This window comes from Passer domesticus, chromosome 6 (genome assembly GCF_036417665.1).
Source record: "Passer domesticus isolate bPasDom1 chromosome 6, bPasDom1.hap1, whole genome shotgun sequence".
Lineage (NCBI taxonomy): Eukaryota > Metazoa > Chordata > Aves > Passeriformes > Passeridae > Passer > Passer domesticus.
The window spans coordinates 50,416,385-50,436,651 of record NC_087479.1 but is presented as its reverse complement, the minus strand read 5'-3'; the positions used below and the strand labels follow the sequence as shown (position 1 = coordinate 50,436,651).

The following is a 20,267-nucleotide window of genomic DNA, read 5'->3' as shown; positions in this document are numbered from 1 at the left end:
TACCAGAACAGGACACTATGTGCACAGATGCTTAAATGTTGGTAAAAATGAAACAAACTTGCATATAACCAAAAAAAAGTTTTTATTTTTCATCCTTGTTGTCATCTTTTTTTTTCCCCTAAATGATAAGCTAATTTTTATCTGACCTTGAGTTGAGTTGATTGTTTCTTGTTCAACTTATTGTTCACAAGATGCTCTCCACTTGTGCTGTTCTGTCTACGTGAATCCATGTTTTCTTTTGCCAGACCATCCTTTGCCTACAATTACATATTTTTGGTGCTGTTTCTTCATTGAAACATAAGCCTAAAGATCTGGTGGCTGTGCATTTTGTTTTTAGTATGAAATCTGTGAAGCTCTGTACAGCCCATTGCTGTGTCTCTTACTTTGTCTTTGGAAATATATTGCCAGCTACAATCTGTGTGTATTTAATTTGTCTAAAAAATGTGTTGGCCAAATTTTCACATTTGAGAGTTATTCAATTTACCCTAATGGTCTTTAACTGAGAGTTATGTTCACACAGTAGAAGATAAAATAGACTGAAATTTTTTCATAGAGCTATTAAATTTTTGAACTTGATGAGTCCCCATCTAGTCCAGAAAATCCAGGTTTTTGAGTTTGTCCAGTACCTCTATCAAATCTGGCAAGCAAGAGCTGCATTGCTTGAGGTTATTGGAAGATAAAGGAATAGTGCAAAGTGAGGAATGTGAAGAGGATTGTGATTGTTTCTACAAGGCAGAAATTTGCTTTATTTAACCAAGAAAATGAAATGATTTGGCTTTAAGCACATGCTCTGTATTTTCCTGGCTGGATGTGCATTTTGCAGAATTGGGGTGTGAGTGACTCACTGGGCTGCACAAGAACCAGGGACAGAATGGGACTGGTGCTCTAGGCAGGAGCACATCTGTCATGGAAAGTGTGTCACTTCCAGGTGAACTACCAGGGCAACAGCTTCCATGTAGGCTTTCAGGTAGGTGGGCTATTCAGCCATCCCCTGTGAGGCATTAAAACAACTTTCTGAATCTAAGCTCTTCCATAAGCAGTGCTGCTGGTACTGGGAGTTTCTGTAGCAGATTTCTCTTGAATATCTTCAAGAGTTGTGTCAAAGCCTTAGAAACCACTGGTGCTCTCAGCAACTAAATGGTGAGACAAGCCAGAGGTGGCACATGCACAAACCATGGTGTGTTTGACAGGGTTGAAGGCAAGTGCCAAGGGACAGCACAACTGATTTCAGTGAAGATTCACAAGCAGCTTGTCTGAGAAGTGCTGAGGTGGCTGGCCCTAATGTAGCAAAGCTTTTCAGCAGGTATCAGGTTTCAAACATGTGAGATTTTTCATTTTGTTGCATATGAGCGTCCTTAAGTAGTTTGCTGGATTGGGATCCTGGCAGGACTGAAACCTTAAATATCTTTGCCCATTCAGCATCATAAGTTAGAGGAAGAATTTCTCTGGATTTGCAGCTTTTCCTTAAATTCTGTAACATAGTTATACTGTTTTCCTATTGGTAGTTCCCACTTCTTTAAGAGCTTGAAAGAATTCATTAGGTTTTGTAAAATTTAAGAGTCTACATTTTATTCCTATTAGATATGCAATCCCATTTAAAGAGCTTGGGAAAAAAAAGAATCAATCAATAAGCCCCACAAAATTAATACTGATGAAAAATACACCTCTTGTAGAACTTTGAGGCTGTCCATAGAAAAAATTGCAGTCTTGTCAAGCAAACCATCACAGAGGAGTACTTGTTTTCTGGCCTGACAAAAAAAAAAGTGATTTTGAGAGCTGTATTTGCACTTAGTGTAGAGGCAAAGATGAAGCACATCTAGCAACAGCTCAGCTGAGCTCAGCTTATCTGAGCTGTAGAGAACTCACACTTAACAGCAAACCATCATAAATGATGGATTAATTCTTCTACAAAATGACTGCTGTTGAGCTTGATTCTGCTAATGTTTCATGATTGCATTACACACCTTTGTGCCTGTCTGGTGGTGATGTCTGGCCTTTCTCTTTTGTGAAGTTTCTTCATGCTGTTTTTGTGTATTGAAGAAGCAATTGGGAAGACTGGGTGGCAAAAAATGAATGCAATGCATTTTTCAAGAGGTGTTGTTTGCCAAAACTAGCTGAATTAAATGCCTTTTCAGCATAGAACAGCATATGTTTCTTTTGGCTGGTGAGAAGAAAGCTGAAGCAAGGCTGGGAGAGCTCTCATGATTCAGGCAGCAGGACCTGGACTGTACTTGCCCAGTTTGTGCTATTGTAGCTTGCAGGTTTCCTGTTCTTCTAAAAGAGATTTTTGCGCCTTGATTGAGGGTCCCTTTTGGCTTGAAAGGAGGGAGAATACAGCAGTTTTTCAGTGCATAAGGGGTGTGTTGCAGCTGTAGGTTCTGTCTGCCCAGACAATAACCCTGCCTGAAGTAGATAGATTTCAGCAGTTTCTAGTACTGAAAACTGGGCCAAGCAACAAGACAGAGAGGACATGATTTCACAAATAATTTTACTTAATAGAAAAAAAAGTCTTTAAATGCAGATCTTTTGGAAATGAACATCATTACTGCTGTTTCTCCAGCTGGATAGATTTAAACTTGTAATTACAGAAGCATTCCAAATAAGCTGCCCCCCAAAATATGATACTTCTTGCCCCAGTCACAAACCTGACTATTATTTTGAGGTTAAAAAGCTTTTCCAAAAGGATGAATTTGCCCTTTCATTTCTATCCCAAATATTCCATTTTAGTAATGAAATGTGATCTCAGCTTTCCTTCCTTGTTCTAGTGGAAGAAAAAGTAATTAAGTCTACTTTCAGCATTATGTCAACTGCTGATCAAGGCTTTGGTTTATTATTTGAATCCATGGTGGTATCTAAATTTGCAGTTGGCCAGCATTCACAGGAACTGTGAAATAGGTAGAACCCTGCACCATCCATGTCCTTCCTGGTGAGTCTATGAAAAAGAAAACTTTTGCAACTTTATCCATAACCTTTGGGAACAATTTACTATGAGCTGAGCACAAAAAGAACTTTGATTGCAGAAAGGGTCTAATTAAAATTAACTGATACTTCATTAGTGAAAAAAAATTAATTACTATCAGAATGAAAATAATATGACTTAAGGTAAATAAAGAACTGATATCCTTATCACTGTGAAATGGTAAATGTCTCTTGGAGCAGTTCTTTGACCTTAGATCTGCTAGTTTGTTCAGGTTACTGGAGGTGAAGCATGGGGAAGATGCAGGAATGTCTTGGGCAATATGTATGACAGTTTTTTAAAAAAAATATTTTTGTTTGATTTTTTTTGTTGTGTTTTTTTTTTTCTGTCAGGAAGTTTTTTTGCACTCAATGCAGTAGGAGTGGAAAGTATCTATGCAGGGCTGAAGCATTTCCTGCTCTGCAGGTCTGCAGCAGGCACAAATGAACTCAACACTTCTACAGAGAACTTGAACAAGTGGCTTTTAGGATAAATGTCTGCTTGTTTATTGGGATGGATTAAAAGGCAGAAAAGTAAATGTCATGTCTAAGTACTAAGATGTGCTGCTGTGATGTGTAAAACAAATTGAACTTTACATCTACATTGCATTAGTGCACTGCCTTCTTTGCTCTTCACAATTTATAGTTTTGAAAAATACTTTCAAGCCCTAATATGAGCATTTCTTTAGTCACATAATTTTCAGGAGCAGTTTATGGTTTAAAAGGAAGGGATTTTTCTTATTCACCTTTCGGTTCATATAATTTTTAAATCTCATGCACTTAAATTTTCTTGCAACTGTTACAGGGTGAAGTAAATGCTCAAATAAAAATCTCAGTCTTTGGAAATGAACATTGTCTTCTTTCACAGTGATAAAGATATCTGTTCTTTGTTTTCCTTAAGTCAGATTATTTTCATTCTAATAGTAATTAACACTTTTTTACAAATGAAATATCAGTTAATTTTAATTAGACCCTTTCTGCGATCAAAGTTCTTTTAGTACTCAGTTCACAGTAAATTGTTCCTAAAGGTTATGGATAAAGTTGCAAAAGTTTTGTTTTCTGCTTTATGACGTATAATTTTAAAATCAAAATTATTTGAAGATTCTTCATATACCTTATTTAATAGTGAAAACAAATATGTTTTTTAAACTAGCTTGTTATTGATAAATTCTTAATATTGACAAAACATAAATTTTATCCTTCTGGGTCATATATTTTAGGCTGTTCTGATCCTACAGAAAAGCAGCTTTTTATTTTCCTTTAGTGGTCCAATGCTGCACAATAAAAGCAGTGTACAGGGGAAAGGAAGTGCAGCTTGAGTACATGGAGTTTTCTGTGTGGGGCAGTGGTACCCAGAGATGCTGCATTTTCCCTGCAGTTTTCTGCCTTCCTATACTGAATTCTAGTTCATTGCCTACTTCAGGGAAGAGTGTAAAAATTTCAGAGACAGTAGAATAGCTGTAAACTTGCATTAAAATAATGGACTACAGCACAGTATTTTTAGATTCCAATTCTCTGTAGCAAGGAGAGTGAGCCATATTTTCAGCTGGTATAGCATGGTACTGCTCCATGATTGCTATCTCTAGTTGATGTCCATGTTGCCCTCCAGTAAAACAGAAGCTGTTAATTTGCTGTAGGTTTTATATTCGTAATGAATCTATATTAGAACATTGTTTTACTTCAAAAGATTAGTTTCCTAGTTCCTGTGTCATATGTGAGCTTTATATTTATTCTGGAATCCCCATTTCACTGAGAAAATGAGTGGGTGTCAAATTTGGAAAATATTTTGAAAGGTTTTTTTTGTGATGCTTCTTAATTTGAAAATTTGATCTGATCCCTTGAGGGTTTTTGTTCTTCAGTATCTGCTTTGTGAGATCTACTGGCATGTGGAGGAAAAAAATATTTGAAGACTTGTTCACTAGAATGGAAGGCCTGTTGATAATTAGCTGCCTTTGAAAGACAGATGGAATACCACCAATGGGTTAAACAGGTGGAAAATATCTACACAAGAATCTTTTGCTATAATCAGAAACAAACCAGCAGAAAATATTGTGTGGAAGACTTTGAGGGATAGCTGTTATACACTCTCCCAGGTATTGTAATTGGGAAAGCCAACCTGTTGAGAGCCAAGTGCATGAACAATTAAAACTAGGTCAATTTGTTCTGAAAGACCACAATCTAAGTAATTTTCAAGCATGAACTTTCTTCATATAAAGAAACTGCACTGCCAGGCTTGCACTACATGTAGGATTTGAGCATGCATTTTCAGCCCAAGTGCAAGGGAGTTTGACTGTGCCAACAGTGGACTGACCTTTTGGTATTTAATTTTTTCTGGCTCCTGTTTGCTACAGGCCAGGTAAGGTGTTTCAGGATGGATGGCTGATTGTTTTCTTTAAAAAGCACTATTTATTATGTGTCACAAAAAATCATTTTTGCTGTTGTGTGATAGAGCAGGCAGATGAAAAGGCTGATGTCAGTCCCTGTCAGCAGTGACAGACTGAAATGTGTGCTCTTGTTTTTTTGCACATGTGTCTTTATCAGTCCCAGTTCAACTCATTGATGTGCAAACTGTTAGAGGCAAAAGCCAGCTCCTGGGAGTCTGCAGCCAGTAATCCCAGGGCAGGCTGAGGGCTGTGGTTATATTTTCTTTTAAAGCTGTGGTATTTAATGTTGGTCTTTATCTTGGAGCCTGAAGAGTTTGTGTATTGGATCCTGGAACTCCTGTTTCAAAGAGAACACTGAAATGACAATTTTACCTCCTTCCTGTTGGAAGAAGCTTTAGTTTTGGTTTGTTCCTAAGCATTTTTTTTTCTCTACCAGAAGAAAAATGAAGTTAGATATCTAACCTGAGCTTGAAACTTTGGTTTCCTTGGCTGCTTCTGTTAGCTGGCCACCAGGACACATTCCATCAGGGTGTATATGTGCTGGAGATGGCATTTAGTAGTGGTGAAGTTGGTGATGTGGCTACTTTAGTCCCTCTGCACACAATGCTTGCATTTATACATGAAATCCCACCAGAAAGGTCTGAGTAGCTGCAATATCTCCACTGAGAAAAGGAAGGCAGAAAGTGAGCTTGAAACACCCTTTGTAGTGATTTTTGCATATTTGGTCTATCATGTCTTAGGGAACTTTGCTTTTTTGAGGTCTGATTTCTGTCCCTTACAGTTCCTCCTTACTTTCTCCTACAGTCTACAACTATCCTGCCAAATGAAAATGAGAAAATATACTAACTGTGTCTGTACTGAGGAAGTGGTTTGCTTATAAATGGTGACCATATGAAACCTATAAATGCTGATACCAGAGCTATAGTTGATTATACGGATGTGGGCCCTGGAAAAAGGAAAATGGGATCTGTTTGCTAGCTGAAGGGAAAGATCTTGTTGCTGCCTAGGCTTTTTGCCAAGGCACAGCTGAAGTAAGGTTGTTTTAGGTGTGTGTTGTGTGAGAGCTTTTTGTCCCTTTGATTTTTATCTAAGTTCTGCTATGAACACTGCTGTGAACAAAGAGCAAGTCTTGTCTGATTTCACGTTTTCATGGAGTTGCTACTGAAAAGGTGAGTGCAGGCTTTGGCAACTGAGCATGGGACAGGGCTGCCTGTGCTGCCTTCAGCCCTGAGCTGGTGCTGCTCAGCTCCCTGACAGGGCTGCAAGGTGTGTGGGAGACAAAACTCTGGAGACTGTGGGGTGTTGGTATCCTCAGAGCTCCAACCTCTCTGCCTTCTCCAAAGGTCCCAGCTGTCCAGCAGGGACCTCCTTGCCAGCCCTGAGTCAGAGCAGCTATTTAATCTAAACACTGATTTTCATCCTGGGAAAATGTAGAGCTGGGAACATGAAGTGGATGGAAAGCTGGAGGTGGATTTCCCTAGAAATATTAAGATAAGTTTGTGGTGTACTGTTAAACACCAGTGTGGAGTCAATGATGGGTAGAGCTTTACACTTACCTCTCAAACTGAGATTTGCTGTTGAAGTTCTGTCATCCTTCTAACTTATACCTTATAAACTTTACTACTTCTATACCCACATTGTTTTTTTTACCTGGGACCCATGCTTTAATGTAAGCCACAAAATCAGTTAATCAATAGATTTTTTTTAAAGGAAAAAGGAGTGATGAATATTCAGTACTTTGTAAAAATGCTCTTGAGATTGCCATCTAATAGAGGTGAAATAAAAAGCGGAAGCTGATTAGAATTCCAGAAAATGGGATATTCATCTATTTATAGGAATTTGAGTCTTTATATGCCAGGTTTTATAATTTAGTGTTCAGAACACCCTGATTTTAAGCACTTCTGGAAAAAAAAAATCATTAAATGAAGAAAAAGTAGGAAGAATGTTAAAAGAGCCAAATTATGTTGATTTACAAAAGGAAAATGCAACCAACATGAATTGCAAAATATAACGTTGTGTCTGAAATGTGATCTCATCATTGCTGAAACATTGCCCCATGCCAGGGACTTACTGTCTCCAGCACAGACTGATGTCCTAAGCATGAGATATAATGGCATTTTTCATGGTGCATCTTCTTTATTTTCATGGTAATTTTCAATGAAAGTGCCTCCCCAGAGCACTTATTCTTTTATATCTATTTTCTTGCATTCTTTTTGTATTTGAGTGCTGTTGCCTCTCCCATTTCTAATTCCTCTCCTTTGGAGACCATGTGTAGGCCTTGTGAAATGAAGGTGGCCTTTGGTTGCTGTGAAAATGTAAAACAAAGTTTCTGGACTTCTATTTCTGTGGAGTTCTATTAAACAGCTCCTGACATTGTGGGAGACCTGGAAACCCTGAGGGAGTTGTTGTACCCTGTGTTTGGTTACATTAAAAATACTCTGCATATAATTGTTTAAATATAAACATGTACAAATTATGAAATTAAGGGCTGTTATAGAGTGATGTACTCAATATCACATGTGGAAATGTTGCCTGTTTCTATTTATCTAAGTATTATATAGGTAGGAAACAATGTCAAGTGCTTTGAGAGGGGAGAAAAAAGGCTCGAAACAAAACTAAACAAAGCTTGATGTTATATGAGCAGTGCTGGGCTGTTCTTGTCACTTTCCCTGGTGCTGTTTTCCAGCTGATGTGTGTGCCTGACCCTTAATGCTTGTGAATTGTGATGTTGATGGAAATGCAGCACAGCTGCCTAAGGTGGAGTGAACTTGTACACTTCATTTTGGTATAATCTCACTTAAATGTGAAGGATGTTCATGTGCTTTGTAAATAACACCTGCAAATTAAGTCCATTTGTAGCAGTTCATTTCCCTGTGCTGGAGAAAGCTGTGCACAGCATGGACAGGGCCCCTGCTTGGGACAGCAGGGTCTGGCAGTGAGTGGGGATGAGAACAAGAGCTGGGAGCATCAGCATTCCTGCCTGCACCATCTGACAGGAGATGATGTCCAGTGACTCATCCTAGGCCAGATCATTCCTTCCAATCCTTGCTCTTGTATTTTCTTGGCAGCAGCATGGCCACGTTATCAGGCCAACTTGGCTGTGTTGTTCCTGCTGGTGGCAGTGGCTCCCACTATAGTCTGGTCCAGGGGATGGGAAGGTTTCTCCCTCAAGAGCTCACCTGCAACACTGGCTCCCCCTGCCTCCTCCACTTCAGTGTCTTCTAATTTTTTTGCTACTCCAAGCAGCCTATTCTAAGTAACTATCAGAATCTGAGCAGCTGAGCAGAAATTTTTTACACTCAATATTCAATTTTCAATACTGCTTGGTGTAGTTTTGATGCGTAGCATTTTACTGGCAATGTACCTTGAATGTCTCAGTTGATTTGAACTTTCCTATTTGGTTGTCTGGGGGAATTTTGGAACTAGAAAAATATAAATGTTCACTATTTGGTGTAGAGAAGTCTATTTTGGTGAATTAAATTTTAAAAAATGTGGATCCAAGTTCACATGGTCCTTGCATTTTGTCATCTGTGTTTTTTTTATATTTCCTTTTAATAATTTAGCCTTCCTGTGTGATTTCAAGTGCCACACAAATTGTTTTCACTTCTTATCAACTAGATGGACTGGCTTGAAGTCTATTTTAACTTGGTGCCTTTCAGGCAGGTGAATTTTAGTGGAAATTAACTGTGGATCACTTCAGAGGTTCATCATAGGTTTAAAGGTTTTAAGTCCAAGCCACTTCCTTTTGCACCAGTGGGAATGTCAGCTGATATGTTTAGTCTGAGAACAGGAGGGTGAACAAGGAAGACATTGTATGAAGAGGTGTAGATCAAGCAGAGGCAGCTACCAGGGACTGGAAGAGCCGAGTGTTCCTCATTAAGGTCTAGAACTGTTGTTCTTCTTCCTGGCATTATTTTAGCATCTGAGAATATTTAAATGGGAGGAGATTTTCTGCAAATAACAATGGAGAAATCTCTGTTAGTAAAAACACATAGCTAAGAGCCTCCGAGAACCTTGGCTAAAATTTTCTTATTGTGTAATGCTAGAGATTAAGACATAGTAATTCATAAGAGGATGAAGGTATCTAGGAAAATCAGCAACAAGAATTGATTTGCAGAAAGTAGGATCTGGAGCCATCGAAATGCAGACCTTCCCTAGGAATTCAGGAGTTGTGTGTAGGAGGCCTTTTGAATAATCTGGCCAGCACTGTTGGCTATAAGGCACCAAATGACTGTTAAATTTATACAGCCCAGTTGTGGTAAGCTGGTCTTTGGACAAAATTCATCACTGCAGGCAGCCAGTCTGGATTCCTTGCTCATAGAAGTGAGTGAATACATGCTAAGAGTGGGAAGGGTTTCATTGTGCCAGCAGCTTTAGAAGAACTGAATAAAATTGGGGGGGGGGGGGGGGGGGGGGGAAGAGTAGTCCATTCAAATGCAGCCTCTGAATAGAGATACTGGCAGCAGTTGTATTTTCTGTGGTGTGTTCCTTGCAGTCCCCCAGCAAACCTTCACTGCCTGGCACAGGCAAGTGCAGCTCCCATTAAGCTTAGCAGGAGCTGTGCTTGCTGAACTTGGCCCTCTGCCTGTAGAAAATTAAATGTGTTGGCAGGTTAGCCAGAGGAAAATGTTCTTCTATTTGGGTTGCTCGGCACTTGTCCTGAGGCATTCTGGGCTTGCGGAAGAGAGAAATTCTCCAAAATTAGGGCTAGCCAGGAGGGCTGAGACAAATTACCTATTCCTTTTTTTCCTCAGATAAATTCTGGGAGGCCTGAGAGCCGCACAAGCGTGGTCACTGGCAGGCTCAGCACACATGGTGGCCTGTCCTGCACCTTGGACTTCATGTTCCTGTCTATAATAATGAGAACTACTCATTCATTTTCTCTTTTATAAGGCAAAGGTTTGACAGGGGACAGCAAAGTCACGACTTCTTTTTTTTCTCCAGGTGTTGTGGTCAGACAAATGTGTATATAGTGGGGATTGTAATGTGTATGTACTCACACCTCCCCTTCAGCTCCTGGAAAAGGACAGATGAATGTGTGAAAAGATTCTCAAATCAAGGACTAGTTCTGAGTTATTGCAGTGTGAGCATTCCCTCTTTTCTGGGCTTTGTTTTAACCCCAACTTGTTCTTTATTTGATTATCTGTCTGAGTCTCCCTATTATTTTGTGACAGGAGCTGAGCTGTCCTGTCCTGGGATTTCATAACTTAAAAATATCCCACTATCCAAATGTCTTGGGACATTGAGTCCTTGTTTTGGAGAGTGAGGTAGTCACTTAGTAGTGTAAATCCCATTACAGATAAATGGGATTCAGGCTTGCTCATGCCTATTCTTTTATTTAAATGGAAATTTGGTCTCCTGCTAGCATATGGTCACTTTGTGTGCTCCTTGAAATTGTGCCTAAAATAAAGCAGTCCTGTCTAATGCTGGTATTCCTTGTGTGGTATGATGACTTACTTTTGAAATGGACAGAATTATATTAACTGGAGCTGCAATACTCCAGACTCTCTTAGAATGTTTACAATAAAAACCTGATGCTGACAAGTATTGTAGAGTGTATTTATCCTCCTGCTGTGGATTAAACAAATGATTCTGGAAGATTAAAATGCCCTACCTGCCTTCTTGCACACTTCTGTTTTGCCATGTCAAACAATATAAAATGAATACCGCACTTCCCTCTATCTAATTGAATAATTTACTGTAAATAGCTGTCATTTACTTTGGAGCAGTAGGGGATCATTAGCCAAATGGATGTGAGTAAGTCATGCCTTTAATGCGTTAGAGGGGCCTGAAATGGAATCATCTAAATGGGACCATCAATACAGCAATGCTGAATTAAGTCAGAGGCACTTAAAGCTTTAAGTCCTCTTTCTTGTAAATTACATGCTTCCTCAGAAGAAAGATAATCAAGAACTTGCATAAAATATGGCATCTTTGTTTCAAAGTTGTATTTTTGATGAATAAAATAGTACAATTTAGATGATGTGATTGGTGGGTATAACTGTGTTTTGGATTTCCCTCCTTTTAATTACATCTCTTCCTTAATGATTGAAGCCTTCCTGCTCGCAAGCAGCTACTTGTGCTGACTAATATTGGCTCTACTCTGTGAATAAGTAAGATGAGCAGGTAATAAAATATATTTTCTTGACTTTTATGGGTATATGACCTGATAATTATTTGTAGAAGCTGGTGTTTTGTATATGTAATTTTAGAAAGGTCCCAGTCAATCTTAACTCCTAAATGTACAGTAAGTTTTTGGCTTCTTTTACCACTGAAGTCAGTGGCAGGGCTGTTGGGAACTTTAATGCATTTTTTCTTCTCATTGACTTCTCCTGACCCCATCTAGTTCTTCCATTCAGTTTTCTTTTATCCTGGAGAATGTTGGTATTCAAAAGTTAAACCAGAAGCCAAACTTTGAAGGACATCCTAAAAGGAGGATGTAATACAAGTAGCAATTTTCTTGAGGTGTGGAATTTGACTTAAAAATTATTATAAATAATTTTAACTTTGGTAGTTTGTATTATCCATAAGAATTTCTGTTTTGAAGCAGAGTCTCTTCAACCTCAATGATTCTGTGCCATGCCAGGTTCTGGGCCACAGTGACTTTGAGGGAGCAAGTGGTACATGTGCTACAAAAAAAAAGCACTGTATGAGTTTTGACTTTGCAGTTTTATTTTTCTAATTTTTTAGGGGCTCTAAGATATTAAAATTCCTGACTTATTTTTCCATGTTTATTCCCTACTGGATTCCCCTCTTAGTCACCTTCTGTCAGGATTCAACCTTTTCACATTTTTACTAAAATCTATTTTTGTGCCTTACGCATTTCACTCACATGTATGAGGTCTTTGGTTCCTGGAATTAGATTTGAGCAGATGCTTTAGAATCAAGTTGAGGTTCAAGGGCTGTAAAAAGGCACCACCAGCCCCCACCTTTGCAGGCATAATCTGTCATTGCACTGAAGAGAGTAGAGGAATTGGAACATTATCACTTCATTATCAGAATATGGAGAGGCTAAATAAGTTTCTGCCTAGCTGTGAGAGGATGGTGATGCACCTTGTTGTGTAAAGCAGGATGATTTCTGTATTTTCATTCCCTGGATGTAACCATTGCCCTATGTTTCCTGTAACTGATTTCTTTTTCCACCCCATCTTACTGAAATGCTTCTTTTTAAAAGGTAAATTCATCTTGTGCTTTGAAACTTTTCAGAATTTGCTTATGAACTGCTTTCCGTTTTATTGGATGAGTCATGAGTCGAAAGCTCTGTCCTGTAGTTCTACCATGAGTAATGCCTAACATTTTCTTGGGTTCTCTTTTAGAAGACTATTAAATTAAAAGAAGAATCTGTTTTTTGATATCTTAATGGACAATTAGGTGGCTGGGTCTCAGAACTGATTTACATTTACCACTGCAGCAATTTAAATTTTTTTCCTACAATTTAAGGATGTCACTTTTTTCCTTGCATGTGCATGTTGCTGGTCACAGTACTCTATCTTTAAATAAATAAAGACATTTCAGGTTTTGGGTCTGCTGTGCAAGTGCTGGTTGTGCTTTTGGGGGCAGTTCTCTCACTGAGGTCTGTACTGACAGAAGCAGGGAAAGCTGGGCCATGCACATGAGCTTCAAATTACCTCTGTGGCATTCCAGTTGTGGCAATGAGCACAGATGATATGTGGCTTTGGGATCCTGTTCTTTCACCTGGGCACTGACTGGGAGAGGTCATGGGCTGTTTCCCTGAAACCTCTGCTCTGTGTCTTGTCCAGATAATGTGAATCTAAAGAAGAATTTCTGTGTGCATCCTCTCCTGCTCTTGGGGCAGACAGTGCCTGACTGCTCAGATGGCAGACCAATCCTGTGGGATGCCCGAACACCTCAGTTGTGGGCACTGGCAATACCTAGCAAGATGTTTGACATGCCTGACCCTCAGATATTTGCTGGTAAATAATGTAAGTGTAATTGGCACAGGCAGTACCTTAACATCTCTAAACTTGGGCAAGCTGAAAATAATGAAAGCCACAGTTGCAGATGGAATGTACACCCTGTCACCCTAAGGGGTTAGCAACGTGTCTGTTTTCTTGCTGAGGCCAATTATTGCCTTAGGTTGCACCAGAAATATTGGAGATGATGGGTGTTTCAAGATTGGCAGAATTTTCTTTCCTCTCCATTTTCCATTATCAGCCTCAGAAACTCTTAATCACGGAACTATCTATGGAAAAGTGCTGGTATTTCAATAGTGAAATGAGCTCTCTGGAGGGATTTTGAGTTCTCTTAGCTCCTCTTTCAAATGGGACATGGGCTGATCCACTGCACACATATCACAGGTAACAACAGAAAGAAACAGGTCAGAAGACTGACATTTTCAAGGCAGTAGATCAGCAGTGTGACTTTTAAGTTTTGGTGCATTTGCAACTGAAATAGTCAATGCCAATTTCTGGAAATGGAAGTTCGTGGAGAACTTTTACACTTTGTTCTCACTGGTCTCATGTTTCTGGAGGGTTAATAGTGCAGAGACTTGTATTGGAAATGAGTGAACAGACTGCTTTCCAAATGTGAGTCTAATGTGTCTCTGTTTCACTTGCAGGGAAACAAAGTTCTGTGGCACAGTCATAAATAACTGCAAAGCTCAAGCTAATATTATGGATAAAACCCCCTATAGTCACTGTTATATTTTTCTGTAGGGAGGAAAAATGAAGTCTGGAATCTGAGCACTCCTAAACCTTACGATTGCAAATTCATTGAATTTGGCTGCTAATAGCAAAATTTGCTCTGGGACTTTTCCTTCCAACTAATTCTGGTATGTGTCTCTACTTGTGCCATCACAAACTGTTACAACCTCGTGATAATAATGGGAAGTATTTATCAAAACACTAGGCCTGTTCCACATGGAGATTTATACAGTTTAAAAAGTAATTTTTCTTTTCTTTCAATATCCATTTTTAGAAAATCTTGAGAACAAACAATACAGCCATCCTGGAACAGACTGTATAGCAATTCATTGTGTACTCAGAACTTGTGTGCCAGTTCCTTGCATAATGGGTTACTGAACATCAGCTGATAGATGTGAAGTTGTTGGACTTTGATAATTTGCTGCCTATCTGGGAGTTACCAGTGCAAAAGAAGATACAGGCTGTGACTTGTATACCTGCCAAATTTGGAGCTTTAGTAATTAAAAGTACTGTGACATATAGTCACTTTTTAGTTGAAACTGCACAGGTCCCTACTGAGCTACAATATTTTCAGGCATGGCATGGTTGTTCACACACTCATCAACATCCAAACTTTACTTCCTAATGAGCAATATTCCTCTCCTTATATTTCTTGTTATTATTTTGCCTGTGGTCTCCTCCTTGGCTCTTCCATACTAAAATGTCAGCTTGTGAATTGGGAAGCGGGGAATGATTAAAAAAACAAAACCAGCAACCATGTCAACAAAAAAAACCAAGAAAACCCAGACTCAAAAAGCTCCAAAGAAAGCTGTATGATGCAGGGCCAAAAGTTGGAGTTGACGATCCTGATGGTCCCTTCCAACTCTGTGGTTCTATGAACCTCATTACAGCCTACAGCTTCCTCATGAGGGGAAGAGGAGGGGCAAGCACTGATCTCTCTGGTGACCTCTAACAGGACCTGAGGGAAAGGCCTGAAGTTGGCAGGGGTGTTTCAGGTTGGATATCAGGAAAAGCTCTTCACCAGAGGGTGGTTGGGTACTGAACAGGCTCCTCAGCAAAGTGCTTGCAGAATCAAACCTGCCAGAGTTCACAAAAAATTTGGACAATGCTCTTGGCACATGCTGTGACTCTTGGGGATTGTCCTGTGGCAGGCCAAAAGTTGGACTTTGATAATCCTTGGGGTCCCTTCCAACCCAGGATATCCTGTGATCCTTACAAAACAATTCCATCAAGAAATAGCACCTGAACTTTTTTTGCTTGGGCTTCCAGAGGCTCAGGAGAACTTGGGGTGCACAGGCTGAGTGCAGCCCACTGACATGGAGTAGGATTTGCACTTTCTGCTCCCACACCCAACTTGATATCTGGTGCAAAACTAATGTGAGCAGGCTGGAAAATTTCCCTGAGCCTTTGGGTTTGCTTGGAGTTTCTGGATGTGCTCTGCTCACATTACACTTAGCCCTGAGACACCAGGTATGGGAATAATCCTGCAGAGCAGTTTTGCCTCTAGCCCTGCTGAGGATTCCCTCTCTTTGATATTTTTACAGCTTTTTTGTCTCCTCCACTTTTTTGTGCGAAGGACAGAGGAAGAAGAAAATATCTGGCGATTGGATCCTCTTTGGCAGTGGTTCAACATTATAAATGAAGTATTTTCTCCTACAAACAGAAAAAGCTCACTGCTGCTTTATGACTTGTTCTTTGTGTAGAATTATAATGCCTAGGTAGCTTAGTTTGCTGACAGACTGTCTGGAAGTGCTAATTAGAGTTAATTAAATGAAAGAGGCAAGAAATAGAAACTATGCTCAAATTTTGTTGGAGGCTCCATGTTCTTGTTTTTTAGTGTATAGGTTATTTCACAACATCCTTTGACTATTTTTCAGCTTTCAGGAAGTTTTTTTACTGGATTTGCTCTGTCTATCTAGAAAAGGCAGACTTGAAGGTAGAACTTGGAATGGGCATGAAGAGAGCTGAGATCCTTGAAAATGTGTAGCTCAACCACATGTGTATTATGTTTTCTTTGGTGCATTGGTTAGTCTCCTGTGCTTGTTGCCCAACTGGATCTCCTGCTCTTGCATTCTGTTATCTTATTAGCAGGCAACAACTTTGATCTGTCTCACCTACTTTCTTCTCTTTTAACTTTTCCATAGTTCTCTGATATCCTTGTTTTTCTTTTCCCCAGTATGTTGTAGAAAGGGGAAAATATTATCCTGAAGTTGATTGAACGAAGTAGGAAGTTTATTAGCAATTCAAACAGAATGATTTAAGGACTAGAGATAACACAATCACAGAAGGCCAAGAACAGCTAACTTATAGATAAATGTGTGTTTATCTGAACTGGTCTAAGGCTGGTCTTAAGGTTTTCAGAGTTATGACCAAAAGGGAGCAATTGGATATTAACTCTATAAAACTATGAACTTAATCACCACTGGCAAATATTGTGAAAATATGACCACTGTTTACCATGCAATGCCTTGTGATGCTAGTCCAATATAGCCTTGACTATGACCTGAATTAATAATATTGTTTTGCTCCTCTCTGTTAAAATGTCAGATTTGTTTTTCTTTTTTAGGAATATCAATGTAAATAAAGATGTCTTTTAGACTTCCTCTCTGACTAACAGGAATGGCTATTAAGATGAAATCCTTTCATTACAGGTAATGGTTTAGACATGGGAATGTGCAAATATTGTCATGTTTCCTTGCAGTGAGTTATTTGTGTAGGTCTCTTTTCCTTTCTTTTGAAATGGCTAAATACAGTGTTATCTTCTCTATGTACTTGTTTACAGTATTAAACTCTGAAATATTTTGTTTCAATTTTTACTTGCATTATGTTTAACTTTGGTTTAGTCAATTATTTTTTATTTCATGCCTCAATAGGGAAAGGACTTTTAAAAATTTCTTTTCATGTTAAGTTCCTCTTGGAATTTTTGTGTGTTTGTAGGGGAAATAATGAATCTTGCCTCCAATTTGATTACGCCTGGGAGAGTCATGTTATCTAATAACAGAAAACTGATGTTCTATAGGCACTTCTTCTACACTTGTACATTTGTACACTTTAAGGTGCAAAAATCTCTTATTTTCTCTTGTGCCCTGCACAGTGGCTGGTTGAAAGAACAGCCCTTTTATTTCTGATCTCTCTACATGGAGACGAGATGAAATCCTGGCTATGGTGTTAGGAGTAAATGAGACCAAAGCAGGGCAATTTCACTTGAAGTCATTGTCAGCACAAACCTCTGACCTCTGATACCACACTGGGGTCCCCAGCACAGGAAGGATACAAACCTGCTGGAGTGAATTCAGAGGAGGATCTCCAAGACTTTTACAGCAATGGAACACTTCTCCTGTTAGGAGAGGCTGAGAGAATTGGGATTCTTCAACCTGGAGGAGAGAAGGCTCTGGGGAGACCTTAGAGCAGCCTTCCAATACTGGAAGGGAGCCCAAAAGAGAACTGGAGAGGGACTTTCTACAAAGGCACATAGTACCCAGAGAAGGGATGATGGCTCTAAACTGAGAACAAATTTATATTAAATATTGGATAAAATTCTTTACTCTGAGGGCAGTGAGGCACTGGGAGATGTTGCCCAGAGAAATTGTGGATGGCTCATCCCTGGAAGTGTTCAAGGCCAGGCTGGATGGGGCTCTGAGCAGCCTGGTCTATTGGACCCCCCAAAATTACATGGCAGCAGCTTGCATTGCTGCTGCCCTGAGAAACAAGGAATGTTTTTAAATGGTGATTATTCAGCACTGCATAAAAGGTAAAATATAGCTCTGGAGTGCTCCAACCTGACACTTCTTATTCGGCTCCTGAACCTCAAAAGTAAATTCTTTTCCAGTGAAACTGCCTCTAAAATGATAATTGCTAGAAATGTGACCACTACTCAGTTTGTTCCCATAATACTGCCAGCTATAGAATTTGGTGTGCCCCTTGCAGAAGGGGAGATTCTAGAGACTGGAGACTTTGATAAGATTAAAAAAATCCCAAAAGATTTGAAGTGACTGTTCCAGTGGCCTGTGGTCTAAAATAATTTGGAGGGGGAGTGGGTAAAAAGAAGTCATCAAATCTGTTATGCCCTTCTTTATCTCCTTATTTTAAATATTTTCATAATGTAATTAATGATGACGAAAGTTCCATTTCTACATTTCTCTACATATTTTGTATTTGAATAGGAAGATTTGTTAAAGATGCATTGTGAGAAAACTCATGCCTTGGCAAAAGGATTTACTATGGCACATGTGATGATTGATCGCCTCCATTTTTAATCTTGGAGAAAGCTGGATTACCTGGATAAATATGTTCTACTTGGTGTTTTTCATATGATCCACTATCTAAAATAAAGAAATGGAAGGAGCAGTCCCTTACATCTTGCTTTCAAAGCAGGATTTTTCCGTGTGGAGATCATAAACAATTTTTTTAATGTTCAAGGAGGTGGATTTAAAAAAAAAAAAGCAAACCAGGAAGTGAATTATGGAGTTCCTCTGTATGCAGAGAAATGGTACTGGCTTTAGATTTGTTTTTTTTCTTCCACTCTCAAGGATTGGACACAATATTTCTTGTCTGTAGTTTTCAGGATGGCCTACTTGACTGAGGTGGATCTTTGTTTCTCTCTCTCCATCCCCCTGGATATTTCTAAGGTATAGATGTGTAAAGCAAGACTAAAATGGGAAGTATTTGGAAGAAAAAATAGCACAAACTTGAGTTTACATGAATAACTACATCAGATGTATGTGTGTATATATATGCACACACTCCAACCTCCATATGTATTATAATTTATACTTCAAAACCATTTAATGTAATAGAAATTTAAAATGAATATATAACACAATAAGACATATTTTTAACAATTCTAAAAATATAAGTGAAATATTAAGAAAATATTTAAATAAATAGATGGCTCTCTCTCTATATATATCTTTTAAAATATGTGTATATAATCAAGGACAGGTTGGATGAGGTTGTGGGCAGCCTGATCTAGTAGAAGGTAACCCTACTGAAACCCGGGGAGGGGTTAGGACTAGGTGATCTTTCAGGTTCTGTCCAAAACAAACTGTTTTATGATATAATAGAATAAATATTTTCAAATACAGAGACTCATTTTAAATGAGATCCTCTCTCTGCAGGAAGCAGAAAGAAAAGAGAGGAATAAATATACCATTAAAATAAAACCCCTCTGTGACTGAAAATGAATTTATGCTTCAGATTGTGTTGAAGTGTAAGGCGTAAACTTTCAGCAGAGCTTCCTCTCTGATTATTGGTTCTGCAAGAGCCACTGGCATGAATGAATGTCATAGGTAGTGCCTTTTCCCACCTCTCCCTCCTAGTTTTAATTTTGCATTCTAGGAGTGTGGTCCATAGATCTGTGTGTATGATCCCATGCTAATACAACCCATTTTAATGCACCACTCGGAGGGCTCTTCATTATTTTTGCTCCTGGTTTTATGGTTTCTTAGATTTGTGACACTCAGCTTAATTTTGAGTTGGCTCTTACTATTGTAATTAATTCATGCCCATGGAAGCCTCTTATAATGCAGAATGACACAGGATCTTGAGTCCTTAAATGGTTAGTGTGGAAAAACTTCTGATGGGCTGGATGTGTTGCTGAAGGACAGAATGTATGTATTTACTTTCTGACCTCTCACATAAATGCTGTCAGAATTTTGCTCTTAATTTGATTTGTGGCATTCCATTAACAGTTATTCTGCGTATAGGAGAATAATAACTAATGATTCCCAGACTCCCAGAACTGTAAAATAAGGGCAAGCACTGTTTGGCAGAAAAGAGATTGTACTTAAGTACAGACAGGAACTGTTCATATTAATCAAGGGATATCTGGTCTGAAATGACTTTTAGCTAATAACTTCTTATTCTCAGGTTGACCATATTGCTTATAGGTAACATGCTCTTCTAATTCAGATGATTATTAATAGTCAGAGGCTAGATGTGTGGATTTCTGTCTCTTCCTGAAAGAGAAATTATGCTCTTGATTGACCTTATTTGAATATATTTTTAGTGTTGAAATTATGATGCTAGGGGTTAGAAAGGGTGTGGTGAAAGTTCAGAGATTTGCCTTTTGATTTGAGTCTTTGCAAGGGGGTGAACATGTATGACATGAATAAGCTCAAAAATGTGAATTTAATTGTCTGAAGTTTCAGGGCTTAATAATTAAGGACATCATTTTGTGATAGAGAACTTTAGGGCCATCAGTAGTAGAAGAAAATGAGTCACACTGAGTTCACCTGGAACACATGCTGTTACCATGATCCTTTTG

General features: G+C 38.9%; 1 protein-coding gene across 8 annotated transcripts in view; it reads left to right on the top strand.

Moving 5' to 3' along the window:
* Positions 1–20,267, top strand: part of INSC (INSC spindle orientation adaptor protein) — a 134,039-nt gene that overhangs the window by 20,361 nt on the left and 93,411 nt on the right. Inside the window, exon 1 of one of the 8 annotated variants that reach the window (XM_064425404.1) lies at positions 18,560–18,630. The exons of the other annotated variants lie outside the window; for them this stretch is intronic. The gene's annotated coding sequence lies outside the window, so the exon portion shown is untranslated. Of the gene's footprint in view, positions 1–18,559; positions 18,631–20,267 lie in introns of those variants that run through there. 8 annotated transcript variants of the gene reach the window in all.